The sequence below is a fragment of the Trachypithecus francoisi genome, unplaced genomic scaffold, assembly GCF_009764315.1.
Source record: "Trachypithecus francoisi isolate TF-2019V2 unplaced genomic scaffold, Tfra_2.0 Lachesis_group4, whole genome shotgun sequence".
Classification (NCBI taxonomy): Eukaryota; Metazoa; Chordata; class Mammalia; order Primates; family Cercopithecidae; genus Trachypithecus; species Trachypithecus francoisi.
This window is the reverse complement of record NW_022681469.1, coordinates 38,255,921-38,264,569: the sequence shown is the minus strand read 5'-3', so window position 1 is coordinate 38,264,569 and position 8,649 is coordinate 38,255,921.

The following is an 8,649-nucleotide window of genomic DNA, read 5'->3' as shown; positions in this document are numbered from 1 at the left end:
CCCATCAGTAAAGGGAATCTAGATGTGTAAACTAATTCAGGTCTCAGAATCTAATATGGTGGTTCCAATTAAGATCCTGTTCTCCAGACCTCGAGTTTTTGGTTAGAGAGAATAAAGACAGCCTTCGTGTGTTGTCCATCTACTAATTTATATGAACCCGATTAACATTCAGCCATGCATCACTGAGCTTTATTGAAGGTCAGATCATTCGGATTAACACTCAGGCCACAGAGGTACTAAGAGGACTAAGCCAACTCGCCCCGGTAGTTAAATGTGGCTATTTGGCCCATGCTATCTTGGATCCTAGCATGCCTGCTGCAATCAAAGAGTTCATATCAACTGCAGCATCTTCTACCAGCTTCCTTAGCCTACAAAGAATGTTCCCTCAGAACATTTTTAAAGTTACTGATGTTGTGCTCAAAATACATTTCCCAGTGTCTTGAAAAAGGGAAAATCTTCAGACATACTCAGCAGATATGATTAGGAGGAGGGTGAAAGAAGAGCATTTTATAAATTCATTCCAAGCTTCCTATCTCCCTAAGTCTTGCATTCATCTCTTCAAGAAATTTTTGGCACCTCAATCCATTAAATGTAGGCCACCGTTAAATACTTATTTAGTCAACTAATCAAACAGAACTGCTTCCAACTGCTTAAGCCTACAAGAATCAGATTCACTGGCATATGCCTCCACATGGAAAAATTCAGCCTAACCTGAAATTGTTTCTCCTGTCCTGGTTGAGCATCTTCACAATGCATTTACAATTTCATTCTCCCGATTTTTTTTTTGCTGATACAAGTTAGAAAATCTTGCATAAGTGGGTGCATTAACCTTTTCGTCTTAAGTTTACCTTTGTATTTGGCCTTCTCTATAAAAAAACCAAAACAAAACAAAAAAAACCAACAGGTGTTTTTATTTATGGCAGCGTAAGCTCAGAAATATTTGAAGATTTGGGGTCTCTGAGTCATCCGAAACCTCTCATAGGACCACATTTCTGTTCTTCATGCCCTTAACTTTCATGGGAAAAAAAAAAAAAAAAAAAGCATTGTGTTCACATAAGAGATATGGTAGGGCTGTGAATTTTTCTGATACTACAATCCTACAACCTATAGGATCTAGTTTAAAGTTTACTGGTTGCAACACATATTTTTTTTTGTCACAGTCAGACAAAAATTTTGGGAATGCATTGAGAAAATAGTTTAGTTTTCCACTCTTATTTTTTAATTTATTCAGCACAATGTTAAAAGCAAACACCTGATCTGGAATTCTTCACAGCCTTCACACTTGAGGACAACATAATTGATACCTAAATCAGACAAGGCAAAGACTAGAAAACTACAAGCCAATAATCAATAATCCTCATGAGCATAGACACAAAAATTCTCAAAATATTGGCAACTCAAATCCATTAATATATAAAAAGTATTATTATAGTATAACCAAGTAGGGTTTACCCCCAGAAACACAAAGCTGGCTTAGTCATCAAAAATCAATCAGTAAAATGTACCACCTAATCAGAATAAAGGAGAAAAATCATATGCAATATCATGAAATTTAGATAAAGCATTTGACAAAATTCAACACCAATTATTTATTTACTTTTTTTTCTTTGAGACAACGGAGTAGATGGCATGATTGAGAATTACAAGGTGGCCGGGCGCGGTGGCTCAAGCCTGTAATCCCAGCACTTTGGGAGGCCGAGATGGGTGGATCACGAGGTCAGGAGATCGAGACCATCCTGGCTAACACGGCGAAACCCCGTCTCTACTAAAAAAAAAATACAAAAAACTAGGCGGGCGAGGTGGCGGGCGCCTGTAGTCCCAGCTATTCGGGAGGCTGAGGCCGGAGAATGGCGTAAAAACCCGGGAGGCTGAGCTTGCAGTGAGCTGAGATCCAGCCACTGTACTCCAGCCTGGGCGACAGAGTGAGACTCCGTCTCAAAAAAAAAAAAAAAAAAAAAAAAAAAAAGAGAATTACAAGGTAACTGAAGATGTAATATAAGAAAAACAGAGAAATTATACTCTACAAAAACAGAGGGAAAATGAGTAATAATTAATGGTCCCAATATAAAACAAGGTAAAAAGTAGCATGATTTTGAGCACGTGGAGTGTCATAAAATGGTGTTCAAAACATTTTTCTTCAATTGCCCCACAGTTGTAATATTAAACCCCCAGAAGAAAAGGTTCTTTGCCTTAGTATTAAAAAAATTATATAGTCATAGTGATATAAATGTTACTTATTTCTAACGTTTTAGAGTTATCTTATAGACATCCCAATAAAGACTGCGGGGTAATCTTATTACAGAGCAGGACATATTAACAAACACGACAATGTAAAAGGATAGTTAAAGGAGGTAGAAAATTGAAAGGGAGGAGATAAAGATAGGAAAAAAGTTAGGTGCTCTAATAACCTTATCTTCTGAGGAAGAGTCAAGAGAGCCTGTCTCAAAATGATGGAGTTAGGGTTGTGTTAGAGTTAGGAGTAGGATTATACACACATAATTAACATTAAAATTGTAACCGATAAAATAACAAATCATTAAAGTTATATATCAGACCATGCAAGCAAGGAGGAAGTGTAAGTGTTGTATATTGTAATATTTTGTATAGAAGAAGCAATGTATCTCATCTAAAATTAACAAATTAAGACCTTTATAAACACATACTTTTGACTTCTGCAGGCAACCGTCAGAAGAATGTAAAACAGAAATAGTAATTACTTCCAGGGAATGGAAGGGAGAAAGGGAGATGACGACGAATAGGGCAGGAGTCTGTTGCCTTTTACCACAAGCTCTTTTATGCTATTACTTTGTTACTACATTCATGTACTACTCCGAAAAAAATATCTATAATGTGTCAATTCTTAATATTATAATAAAATTGGGGGGACAATTAAATGACCACTTAGAATATAAGTATTTCAGATTACTGGTCTTTCATTTTACCATGATATTTGTTACTATAAATATAATATTTTTTAAAAAGAGAGTAAGGGTAATAGTACCGAATTTTTTAAAATGGTCTATCAAACTACCTCTAACTTTTTGTTTTTTCTGATGAGTTTTTAAGTTGGAAAACAGACTAAGTATGCACTTTAAAAGTTCTTTAAGCACACAGAGTACTAATATAAGGAGACTAAATGCCTCTGAATTTCATGAAATCAACTACAAAAGAACATATGCTTATAGTAAAGAGTATTGGGTCCAGCAGTACAAAAATAAAGATTATAAAATACTAGAACAGACTACCAATAAAACTGTGATCAACTGTACATTACTATTAGGTGATATATTTTATTTTCTCAATATTTATATACAATTGTTTTTTCCCCCCCCCAAAAAAGGTAAAACATTGGAGATATCAGTACTCAGGATATACATTAAGAAGGTAAAAAGTCATGGTTCCTGTATCTGTGGAACTTGTATTTTAAAATCTTTAATACATCTTTGCATAAAATGTGTTTTTTCCTAAAACATACAAAATTATTTTCTTTTGTTTTATTGTTTCGCATCTACTATTATTTTTGTTTTAGAAATTAGAGAGGTAGAAAAAGAAAAAAATCTATGGAGGACAAATGATAATGTAACACAAAAATTTGTTTATCACTGCCCTCTACTGTACAATTTTCTCAAACCAACATTGATTAAGGAAATGACAATGTGACTGAAAGGCACAGAACACTAACCCAAGAATGTTGAGTATTCTTCAGCTATAATATCTATCTGCAGCAGAGTTTCTTAATCTCATCATTATTGACATTCTAGGTCCCGATAATTATTTGTTGCGGATGGCTATACTGTGTATTTTAAGACATTTTGGCAGCATCTCTGGCCTCTACTTACAAGATGCCAGTAGTACTTCCCCAAGTCATGACAACTAAAATATCTTCAGATATTGCCAAATATCCACTGAAGGGCAAAATCACTCCTGGTTGAGAACCATTGAGCTACAGGTTAGCAGTTCTATCTATAATTTGGTTTATTTACAAATCAAAGCCCTAAGCATCGAACAATGTTACCTGTTCCCATGGATCCACTTATAAGCTGTATCTGGATGGCATACAGAATTACTTGTTTACTCTGTTTAGTTCTAGAAACACACCCTCACATGTTGAACTAGATGACTAAGCTACTCAATTGATACCAAAACACTGATGATGCTATCCCTCTTAGTATCATCTTCTGCCATCAGCACACAATCACCCAGGGTGAGTGAGCATGTGCAAGAAACAGGACTTCACCTGGCATCCAAAACAGACTCCTCTCTCTACAATTACTTAATTCCAAAACCTGAATTATGCTGTTTCTGCTACCTCAGATGACCTTAACCTAGCATTCTGAATGTTGTCCCATGTTCCAGGATTTGTCTTGGCAAGTAATTCTTTCCTTCACATGTTTTTAACCTCATTTCCTATTTGTGTATCTGCTTCCCCCAGATCCCTGACCTTTATGCATCTGACCCAAGGTCGGTAATGGGACTCAGAATCCTAAATGCTTCATTTGCTTAATGACCTGGCTTCGTATTTTGACACTTGGACACCATCTGGACCCTGACAGCAATATTAACCCAGCATGAAAGTCTTTTGAGAATAAAATAGTTTTGAGAATAGTTGCAAAATACTGGACCAACGTTTTTAGAACTTAAAAAAATTTCAAGACACAAAACACCACATAGGTTGTCAATCTCATTGCTTTCATTTCGTGTGTGTGTGCGCACAATATATTTCCGATTATAAAATAATTTTAAAGTTTGAAAAATATAGAAGTAGATAAAATACAATCACCTGAAATTCCATCATTCAGAAATATCTATTGTTAACTTTCAAAATGTAGACTGAAGTCTAAAGTATAAATATGTCTGTATGTATCCATGTATCCACATACTTTTTCTTCAAAAGTACTATCATATTCCACAGTGTTGTAACCCATGTTTTACTTCATAATGTATCCAGGAATGATATCCAAAATAATTACCAAATCATATAGCAGAGGCTGGCCTCATTGATGCAAAGTTCTGTGGTGCATGTTTTAACTCTATGGGAGCTACATAATAAGAGGCCCAAAAAGTCTTGTAGGAAGGGTCAGGGCAGACAGGGTGATATGAGACACTGCAGTGGCTCAGAGCAGCTGCTATTTAGAAGCATTTCCACATTTTAACAACTGGTTAGGGTTGTACCAGTGTAAATATTCTGATTAGCATCCCTGTGCATACTGCACATTAATATATAGTTAGTAATCAAAAACATGGTATTTAATGACTACAAAGTCTGACCTGTAGATATTTTATGTATTGAATCTTTCTATTGCTCTCTATCACTTTTTCCTTTTGCTGAATCAATATGATTATCCATTAAAAAAACTCTACCATAACTCAATAAAATTTATGTAAATTCCTCTTGATGAATCTAGTCCCTTCCTCAAAATTTTACCACATCATAGCATCTAGTACATTATGTTTAAATCATTTCCTGAATCATCTATTTCTCTTAAAAAGTTATATGTTTTGCAAGAACAGGGACTGTGTCTTGGTCATGTTTTGCATTATTGGTATGTGTTGTTCAGTAAATATTTACTGAAATAAACTGTAGTAATACTGTTTCTCAAATTCCCTAGATGTCTTATTTATTATGCTATATTAATATTTGCAACTTCAAAGAGTTTTTAAAAATATAGAGCTTCAAGAATTACCATATTACTTTCAATTTCCCTCTGCCTCTCCTTTTAGGTTAGCCTAATTAAAAATCGCTATGAAGGGGTTGACCTACTTCTGTATTTGAGACTTCTTCAAAGAATTCTATTTAGAATATTCTTCTCAGCATTCCAGTCCAGCTACTTGAATGACAATTGGAATCCCATTTTCTTCAAAGAGCTTAATGGTTAACTATCATGACAACTTTATGTTGCCCTCTCTATTCTGAACTTGGAATCTTATGAACTTCTGCTTAATACTCATGCATTCGTTCATTCAATAATTTATCACATCTTTATTGAACTCATATTACCTGCCAGATCTGTGGATCAACAGATGAATAAAACATGGTTTCTGCCCTTGAAAAATTCCAAATGAGTCGGAAAGGCAGGCTCTAGACCACGATGTGGTAAGTCTCATAAGATATTCATGGACAGAGTGTAAAAAAGCACTGTATTGTCATACTTCTACACTTTATTTCCTCAATGGCAAGAATACCCTAACCTACTTTACAAAAATACTTTTTACCCTACTAGCAAAATAAATATTCCTAAGACTCTACTGATTTAGATTCATTGATGACAAGGTAAAAAATAAAAAATAAGAAAAAAGCTAAAATTTTCCAAACACCACTTCTTGTCAGTATCATAGAGTACCTGTGTGATACTAGAGAGCAGACAAGGAAATCTTTGGAGCATTTCCAGCAGTGTAAAAAGTCCTTATAGTCACTGAAATATTCTCATATTGTGTTACAAAGAGAAGATGGTTGGTAATTTATATTTACATTACCAGTCTCACAAAAATGAATGCTAGAGAGTCTAAGTCTTTCAAAATCAAACTCAGGGAAATAGTTAAAGACAATTATGGCATTGTGTATAAATACATTTACACCTGTTTCCTGTGAGAAGTATTTAAATATACTTACGTAGCATATCTGGCACCTGAAGCAGTTAATTTTAATATGCTCCTTCTCTATACAAGAATATGATTTTTCAGAAATAATCATGAAATTAAATGAATAATGATAATGAACAAAATAAATTCAGAAAAGGCAAATTTTCTTTTTCTCAAACTTCATCATATAATCATGCTTGTGGTGAACAATTAACAATTAATAGCATTGAAGAAAAAAGTAATGATTATCTTTAAAATTAGATTTAAGGATTTTTTTGGAAAGAAACAATGGCCTGTTACACTAATGAGTCACTATATTAAAATGTTATAGCAATTAAATAAAAAACAAGAAGAATAACAATCTTAAAACAATACATTTCCATTTTCAAAATATTCAATTCAGTAATGTTTCACATTTAAACTAAAATTTGCATTTAGTAAACACACACAAAGATACTACACCTAGCAGTTCAGTTTCACTATTTTAAATTTAAAATACAAATAAAAACTCCAAGTGATCATATATAACTGAAAAAACTCAAGTTGTATCTTGTCTTTTATGTCAACTATTTACATAATGTCTCAGTTATCAAAATTTCACCAAAACTGAAGCTAATGTTTAGACCTTAGACTACCAGAATATTTTTTCCAGGAGAAATATTTCATCACTGACATTGTTTAGAATTGCTGGCTCATGGTGGTAATAAAAAGCAGGCTGTAAACGTCAGTTTTATTATTGTTTTTAAATCCTCTAACGACAATACATCCCTTTATTTGCCTTCCCTGGGGTGACTGCTTCCACTGTAGTGCCCTTGGCATGGCACTTACTAGATCATTTATCTCTGTACTGTCAATTCTACAAATAATGTTTTTCCTGATTACATTTATGTGCTGGACACTGTGCTAGGTACTCTTAAACACTGTCTCCTTTGAGACTTGTCACAATCCTACAATGTAAGTGTTCTTTCTTACTCTTATTTCATGAATGAAAAAACAATGTAGGGACTTTGAGTAACTTGGCTCAGGTCATATGAGTAAATAACAGAGACAGGAGTCAAACTCAGATATGATTAAAAAGCCCACAACCACCCAATACTACTTTTCTCATTCATGCAACAAATACGAACTTAGTGTCTTCTGCAAGCTTGTAACAGAGCAGTGCATAAGAAACAATCCCTGCCAGCCAAGGATCAAAGATGAGTTAATCATCCACTTTTTCTAGAGGTAGTCACTCTCCTATTTCTACCATCATAGATTACTTTTATCTACTCAGAAACTTCATCTAAATGTCATCCTAGAATATGTACTCATGTGTGCCTCCCCTTTTTTTTCCTATCCCTCCTTCTGGAACTCCTATGAATCAGGTATTGGAAATTTCAAATTGATCCTCCAATTGTTACATATTTGTTTTTTGTGTTTATTTCTTGTTTGTTCTACTTCCTGGTTTAATTTCATCAGTCGTGACTCCCAGTACTCACATTTGTAGAATTCCTTTTTATTCTATCTGCAATAATTTCTTCACATCTTCTTTTCTTTCAGTGTTTTGCAATGTTTCAATGCGAGCTCACCATCCACAATTGCTCCTCTCTGTGTCCTAAGATGAGGAACATCCTTAAAGGTTATTATTATATATTATTGTATTTGCCTCTCTAGGGGGGCAAATCTTTTTGTCAGGCCAGACCAATTTTTACTGTCTTGTTTAAACGGTCTCTGCAGCTTGCGTGCAGTCTGAATTTGGGTTCCATACCCATGCATGGTACAAGTTTGAGGTCTAAATTCTCCTGGGTTGCCTTTTCACCCATGATCTCAGGTGGATGGATAGAAAGCTTTATTGTTGTTTCCCCAGGCAACTTCATAGGAGTAACCCTTCCTGATTACTGGTTTATTACAAGATGGTTAGCGTTAGCTCCCTGCAAGCACAGTACCTGAGGCTTGTATATCCTTACCCAGGCAGAACCCAACAATTAAAGCCCAAAAACTCTCAAGTTCTTTCAGCTTAAACTCTTATTCTCTACACCACACTTTGAGTTTACTCTTATTTCTGGTACCTGGAGATTTCATTCTGTTTTA